An 8,345-nucleotide genomic window follows, 5' to 3' on the forward strand; every position below is an offset into this window, starting at 1 on the left:
TCTTGAACCAAGCTTCTAAACTCTTCACCTTTTTCATTTCTCAGTTAGTATTCACTTTAAAACTGATTAAAAGAAAAATTAAATGAATGCCTATCAACAAATGTGGGATCTAAACTCTAGTGCTTCCTCTAAAATAATTTCCTTTCTCAATTCAGAAATGTGTGTGTGTAAGTCACAACACCCGTGACACCAAAACGGCTTTCTTTTCTCTCTTTTCTCTACACTCTGCACTGTGAGCACACACAACAAATCAGAAAGGCTTTTTTCTCTCTTTTCTACATTATGGACTGTGGGGACACAAAACCGCTCTCTCTTTTTTTTTTTTTGATTGTGTGCCAGGGCGTTGTCTCACGTATTAGATTATGCTTAAGATACGAATGAGTTTATCAGTCACATCAGAATCCATACATACTGATCCTCCCGTAATAAAATGGTCGGATCTTATCAAACACACTTTGTTTCTTGTGACAAGTCAGCGAAACAGCGTATACACGTCAAGACACTGAATCAAGTTTGCCACAAGAACTCATAAGTTTGGCAGTATTGCTCTGCCGTCAGCAATCATACACCCATTTTATTTTCATGAGACATGTGCAGGCACCTGTTCATCTACTGTTCTATCACTATGAATTAGTTTATCTATTATCAATAAGGATACTTCTACAACTACTATCAAAGTATGTCCGGACTTCTTATGTTGTCAGTTGCTATATATGAATAAGTGGGTTGCTACTGAAAAGCATTAAGCATGTCACACAGCCCAAACATATAACATTTCAGGACACACCACACAGTTAACAACCACAGTGAAGCGTGTCAAAGCCCAAACATGTAACATTCAACAGGACACTTACACAACACATTCAAATCAAACAGTCAGACAACATACAAGAACCTATACCCCAGCCGGCATTGCTCCCTGCCTATTTTCCTACAACTCACTATGTGTGCGCACACCTTTATTCACAAACTCTTCAACTTATACTCTTTTACCGAAGCTGCTACAGCTCGATTGGCCAAATACCCTTAGATCCTATTTCGGTGAATTTGACATCTGCCTTGCATGTAACAGATTAGCGGTTTAGCAGTTTTAATTTAGTTTGAGTGAAGGAATTCATTTTATAGCAAAATCCGAAATCGTGAAGAACTCATGGAAGTAAGCTTATTCTCGGATTCCTGAATCTTTAGATTTGCTCTTTGTTTTACTGCAAAGTACAACGTTGAGCAGCACTAATGAGTTGTTTCTATTTTTGGCAGGCTTTACCTTTGCGGATGAAGCCCTTTCTGTCTGTGCAAAAGAAATCTTGTTACTGTGCAGAGTGACTTCTCTGAGTAGAGTCGCCTTACTTGTTGCGACTGTGCCAATGTTCGAAGCTGGAGTGCAAAGTTGTTGCTTGAATGGTGCTCGCTGGAGCGTGCGGTAGTGTAAAGTTATACCATTTAAAAGGGCTGAAGAGTGCTCAGTGCAGCGGGTGGGCCGAGGTGCAAAGTGACACTATGGCCATAAAAAGAACACCGCTACAAGTGCGCATTGTGCCAGGAAGGGCCCTCGGACGTGAACCAGTGGACAGTTATCGCTTCTCGGCCTTTTGGCTAAGATCAAGTGTAGTATCTGTTCTTATTAGTTTAATGTCTGATGTGTCCTCTATGCGAGGACTACATATTAAATGGATTTGTATCAATAGGAGTTGAAAAAGGAGCTTGCTCCGTTCACTCCAAGCATCGACCCGGTACTGTAGTGCCCCTGGGAACGGTGCGCTCTCCTCTGCTCTTGTGAAAAAGCAAACAGCGGTGCAGGATGGAAGTTTCAGGGAGCCCAAGATGAAACTTTCTTTTAGTCTGCTGAGAAAAGAGAGTGAATGCGAAGTAGACTTTAACACGGTTCTGGGAGCGAGCCGAGTGCGGGCTAACCAGGAGAATTGCTTGAAAGAAACGCGACACCGAATGAGCGGTCAGAACAAAGCCTCAATACGGTGTTCCTGTGGTGTTTTTATAAAATGCGGTGAAAAAAAAGGTGTGAATGCCCCATAGAAAACTAAAAGGTGGAGCGGAAGTGTTCGGCTGCAAGAAGGTGTGAATGTCCGACTATATTTGGTGAAAAGCAGGTGAAGCAAGGTCTGAATGCCCAACCTTACATCATCAAAAGCGAGATCAGAGGTTTTTGGCTGCAAGAAGTTTGCCAAAAGCGGGTAAGGTGCGAATGACCGACTAAATATCAACAAAAGTGGGGGCGGAGGTCTTCGGATGCAAGTGGGTGTGAATATCCCACCATACAAGTATGGTGGAGAGGAAGCTGTGAATGGCCGACCATAGTTTGCAAAAAGCGGGTGAGAAAAGGTGCGAATGTCCAACCATACATGATCAAAACAGGGAGCGGAGGTGTTTGGCTGCGACAAGGTGTGAATGTCCACCCATAATTAATGAAAAGCGGGCAACAAGTAGGTTCGAATGCCCAACCATACATCATCAAAAGCAGGAGTGGATGTGTTCGGCTACAAGAAGGTTTGAATGTCCGAGCATAGTTTGTAAAAAGCGGGTAAGAAAAGGTTCGAATGCCTGAACATACATCATCAAAAGCAGGACTGGATGTGTTCGGCTACAAGAAGGTTTGAATGTCCGACCATAGTTGGTAAAAAGTGGGTATGAAAAGGTTCGAATGCCCAAAATCGGCTGAAAAAAACTGTGTTCGGCTGCAAAAAGGTGTGAATGTTTGACTAAAGTTTGTAAGACAAGGTTCGAATGCCTGACAATGTATGATCAAAAGCGGGAGCGGAGGTATTCAGCTGCAAGAAGGTCTAAATGTCCATCATTAATTGCTAGAAAACATGAAAGAAAATTTTCGAAAATCAATCTGCATATGATCATAAGTGGGAGAGGAGGTGTTCAGCTGCAAGAAGGTGTGAATGTCCTACCATAATTGCTGAAAAATGTGTTAGAAACGGTAGGAATGCCGGACCATACATCATCAAAAGCTAGAGAGGTGGTGTTCGGCTGCAAGTAGGTGTGAATGTCTGACTAAAGTTCAAATATATTAACAAAAGCGGGAGGAGAGGTCTTCGGATGAGTGGTTGAGAATTTCCAACCATAATCTATAAAATGCGGTGAAAAAAAAGGTGTGATAGAAACCTAAAAGGTGGAGCGGAAGTGTTCGGCTGCAAGAAGGTGTGAATGTCCGTCTATAGTTGGTGAAAAGCAGGAAAAGCATGGTCTGAATGCCCAATCTTACATCATCAAAAGCGAGATCAGAGGTGTTTGGCTGCAAGAAAACGGGTAAGGTGTGAATGACCGACTAAATATCAACAAAAGTGGGGGCGGAGGTCTTCGGATGCAAGTGGGTGTGAATATCCCACCATACAAGTATGGTGGAGAGGAAGCTGTGAATGTCCGACCATGGTTTGTAAAACGCGGGTAAGACAAGGTGCGAATGTCCGACAATGTATGATCAAAAGAGGGAGCGGAGGTGTTCGGCTGCAAGGTCTGAATTTCCAACCATAATTTGTAAACACCGTTGAAGAAAAGCCTCGAAAGCCCGACTATACACCATCAAAAGCGGGAGCAGAGGTGTTCAGCTGCAAGAAGGTCTGAATGTCCACCAATAATTACTGAAAAATGGGTAAGAAAAGGTGTGAATGCCCAACTATACATCATCAAAAGCAGAAGTGGATGTGTTCGGCCACAAGAAGGTTTGAAAGTCCGACCATAGTTTGTAAAAGGCGGGTAAGAAAAGGTTTGAATGCCCGAACATACACAATCAAAAGAGGGAGCGGAGGTGTTTCGCTGCAAGAAGGTGTGAATGTCCGAGCATAGTTTGTAAAAAGTGGGTAAGAAAAGGTTCGAATGCCCGAACATACACCATCAAAAGAGGGAGCGGAGGTGTTCCGCTGTAAGAAGGTGTGAATGTCCAACCATAGTTGGTAAAAAGCGGGTAAGAAAAGGTTAAAATACCCGACTCTACACAATCAATAGCGGGGAGCGGAGTTGTTCGGCTAAAAGAAGGTGTGAAAGTCCGACCATGGTTTGTAAAAAGCGGGTAAGAAAAGGTTCGAATGCAAAAATATACACCATCAAAAGCGGAAGCCGAGGTGTTCGGCTGCAAGTAGGTCTGAATGTCCACCCATAATTAATGAAAAGCGGGCAACAAGTAGGTTCGAATGCCCAACCATACATCAACAAAAGCAGGAGTGGATGTGTTTGGCTACAAGAAGGTTTGAATGTCCGAGCATAGTTTGTAGAAAGCGGGTAAGAAAAGGTGCGAATGCCCGACAATGTATGATAAAAGAGGGAGTGGAGGTTTTCGGCTACAAGAAGGTTTGAATGTCCAACCATAGTTTGTAAAAAGCGGGTAAGAAAAGGTGCGAATGCCCGAAAATACACCATCAAAAGAGGGAGCGGAGGTGTTCCGCTGTAAGATGGTGCGAATGTCCGACCATAGTTGGTAAAAAGCGGGTAAGAAAAGGTTCGAATGCCCGAATATATACCATCAAAAGCGGAAACGGAGGTGTTCGGCTGCAAGAAGGTGTGAACGTCCGACAAAAGTTTGTAAAAAGCAGTTAAGAAAAGGTTCGAATATCCAACCAAACATAGTCAAAAGTGGGAGCAGAGCTGTTCGACTGCAAATAGGTGTGAATGTCCACCCATAATTCCTGAAAAATGGGTAAGAAAAGGTGCGAATGCCCAACCATACATCATCAAAAGAAGAAGTGGATGTGTTCTGCTACAAGAAGGTTTGAATGTCCGACCATAGTTTGTAAAAAGCGGGTAAGAAAAGGTTCGAATGCCCAAACATACACAATCAAAAGAGGGAGCGGAGGGGTTTCGCTGCAAGAAGGTGTGAATGTCCGAGCATAGTTTGTAAAAAGTGGGTAAGAAAAGGTTCGAATGCCAAAATATACACCATCAAAAACGGAAGCCGAGGTGTTCGGTTGCAAGTAGGTGTGAATGTCAGATCATAATTTGCAAAAAGCTGATGAGAAAGGTGTGAATGACCGACAATAATTACTGAAAAATGTGTTAGAAAAGGTAAGAATGCCGGACTATTCATCATCAAAAGCAGAGAAGAGGTGTTCGGATGCAAGAAGCTGTGAATGTCAAGCCATAATTACTCAAAAACGGGTAAGAAAAGGTAGTATTGCCAGACCATAAATGATCAAAACAGCGAGCGGAGGTGTTCCGCTGTAAGACGGTGTGAATGTCCGACCATAATTGGTAAAAAGCGGGTAAGAAAAGGTTAAAATACCCGACTGTACACAATCAATAGCGGGAGCGGAGTTGTTTGGCTACTAAAAGGTGTGAAAGTCCGACCATAAATCCTCAAAAGCAGAACTGGATGTGTTCGGCTACAAGAAGGTTTGAATGTCCGACCATAGTTTGTAAAAAGCGGGTAAGAAAAGGTTCGAATGCCCAAACATACACCATCAAAAGAGGGAGCGGAGGTGTTCCGCCATAAGAAGGTGTGAATGTCCGACCGTAGTTGGTAAAAAGTGGGTAAGAAAAGGTTAAAATACCCGACTGCACACAATCAATAGCGGGAGCGAATGTGTTCGGCTACAAGAAGGTGTGAAAGTCCGACCATGTTTTGTAAAAAGCGGGTAAGAAAAGGTGCGAATGCCCGACAATGTATGATCAAAAGAGGGAGCGGAGGTTTTCGGCTAAAAGAAGGTCTGAATGTCCAACCATAATTCGTAAAAACCGGGGAAGAAAAGGCTTGAAAGCCCGACTATACACCATCAAAAGCGGGAGCAGAGGGGTTCAGCTGCAAGAAGGTCTGAATGTCCATCAATAATTGCTAGAAAACATGAAAGAAAATTTTCGAATATCAAACCGCACATGGTCATAAGTGGGAGCGGAGGTGTTTAGCTGCAAGAAGGTGTGAATGTCCACCCATAATTCCTCAAAAATGGGTAAAAAAAAGGTGCGAATGCCCAACCATACATCATCAAAAGCAGGTGTGAATGTCAGATCATAATTCGCACCTTTTCTCACCCGCTTTTTGCAAACTATGGTCGGCCATTCACAGCTTCCTCTCCACCATACTTGTATGGTGGGATATTCACACCCACTTGCATCCGAAGATCTCCGCCCCCACTTTTGTTGATATTTAGTCGGTCATTCACACCTTACCCGTTTTCTTGCCGCCAAACACCTCTGATCTCGCTTTTGATGATGTAAGATTGGGCATTCAGACCTTGCTTTTCCTGCTTTTCACCAACTATAGATGGACATTCACACCTTCTTGCAGCCGAACACTTCCGCTCCACCTTTTAGGTTTCTATCACACCTTTTTTTTCACCGCATTTTATAGATTATGGTTGGAAATTCTCAACCACTCATCCGAAGACCTCTCCTCCCGCTTTTGTTAATATATTTGAACTTTAGTCAGACATTCACACCTACTTGCAGCCGAACACCACCTCTCTAGCTTTTGATGATGTATGGTCCGGCATTCTTACCGTTTCTAACACATTTTTCAGCAACTATGGTAGGACATTCACACCTTCTTGCAGCTGAACACCTCCTCTCCCACTTATGATCATGTGCGGATTGATTTTCGAAAATTTTCTTTCATGTTTTCTAGCAATTAATTATGGACATTTAGACCTTCTTGCAGCTGAACACCTCCGCTCCCGCTTTTGATCATACATTGTCAGGCATTCGCACCTTGTCTTACCCGCTTTTTACAAACTTTAGTCGAACATTCACACCTTTTTGCAGCCGAACACAGTTTTTTGCAGCCGAATTTGGGCATTCGCACCTTTTCATACCCACTTTTTACCAACTATGGTCGGACATTCACACCGTCTTACAGCGGTACACCTCCGCTCCCTCTTTTGATGGTGTATGTTCGGGCATTCGAACCTTTTCTTACCCGCTTTTTACAAACTATGCTCGGACATTCAAACCTTCTTGTAGCCGAACACATCCACTCCTGCTTTTGATGATGTATGGTATGGCATTCGAACCTACTTGTTGCCCGCTTTTCATTAATTATGGGTGGACATTCACACCTTGTCGCAGCCAAACACCCTGTTTCGATCATGTATGGTTGGACATTCGCACCTTTTCTCACCCGCTTTTTGCAAACTATGGTCGGCCATTCACAGCTTCCTCTCCACCATACTTGTATGGTGGGATATTCACACCCACTTGCATCCGAAGACCTCCGCCCCCACTTTTGTTGATATTTAGTCGGTCATTCGCACCTTACCCGCTTTTGGCAAACTTCTTGCAGCCAAAAACCTCTGATCTCGCTTTTGATGATGTAAGGTTGGGCATTCAGACCTTGCTTCACCTGCTTTTCACCAAATATAGTCGGACATTCACACCTTCTTGCAGCCGAACACTTCCGCTCCACCTTTTAGTTTTCTATGGGGCATTCACACCTTTATTTTCACCGCATTTTATAAAAACACCACAGGAACACCGTATTGAGGCTTTGTTCTGACCGCTCATTCGGTGTTGCGTTTCTTTCAAGCATTTCTCCTGGTTAGCCCGCACTCGGCTCGCTCCCAGAGCCGTGTTAAAGTCTACTTCGCATTCACTCTCTTTTCTCAGCAGACTAAAAGAAACTTCCATCCTGCACCGCTGTTAGCTTTTTCACAAGAGCAGAGGAGAGCGCACCGTTCCCAGCGGCACTGCAGTACCGGGTCGATGCTTGGAGTGAACGGAGCAAGCTCCTTTTTCAACTCCTATTGATAAAAATCCATTTAATATGTAGTCCTCTCATAGACATATCACATATTAAACTGATAAGTATAGATGGATTATGTGCAATTAGTAAAGAGAGTAGAGGACGATCTCTCTCGTTGGAAGTCCTTACCTATATCACTTATGGGGAGAGTTACAACCATTAAAATGATGATACTACCAAAAGTTAACTATTTGTTCTCAATGATCCCCATAAAACCATCTGCTACTTGGTTTAAGTCACTAGATTCATGCATCTCCAAATTTCTGTGGAAAAACAAACCACCACGTATTAGTTTAAAAACCCTACAGAAGACCAAGGACAGTGGTGGATTAGATTTACCTCATTTTCAGCACTATTCCTTAGCCAATAGGTTACAATATATATCAAAATGGTTTAAACCTTGTTGTTGTCACAGTTCCCAGAGACGTTGTAATCGTTGAGGATTCTATATTCACCCCCTCATTAGAGGCACGTGTTGCAGATTGATGACACTGAATCTTCTTCTCTGTTCATTGCTGGCATCATTCCCAGCATCGTAAGTGTTCGTGGCATTGTTAGCCTCTTCTTCTGGATCTTGATATCGAGCATCCTTTTGTATTTCTGGTTTGTAAGTCCTCTCTCTTCGTTCACCGGAGTCTTCGTCTCTTTGTCCTTGAGT

At 43.3% G+C, this 8,345-nt stretch overlaps 1 non-coding gene and 1 pseudogene across 1 annotated transcript; one reads left to right on the forward strand and one right to left on the reverse strand.

Annotated features, from left to right (window-relative positions):
- Positions 1-1,573: 1,573 nt before the first annotated feature.
- On the forward strand, positions 1,574-1,764 carry LOC140283282 (U2 spliceosomal RNA). The gene has a single exon (XR_011909992.1). It is a non-coding gene; the product is annotated as a U2 spliceosomal RNA (small nuclear RNA).
- Positions 1,765-7,606: 5,842 nt separating this feature from the next.
- Positions 7,607-7,783, reverse strand: LOC140283471 (U2 spliceosomal RNA; annotated as a pseudogene).
- Positions 7,784-8,345: the final 562 nt, after the last annotated feature.

The sequence above is a fragment of the Leuresthes tenuis genome, unplaced genomic scaffold, assembly GCF_036924035.1.
Source record: "Leuresthes tenuis unplaced genomic scaffold, fLeuTen1.0.hap1 SCAF_23, whole genome shotgun sequence".
Lineage (NCBI taxonomy): Eukaryota > Metazoa > Chordata > Actinopteri > Atheriniformes > Atherinopsidae > Leuresthes > Leuresthes tenuis.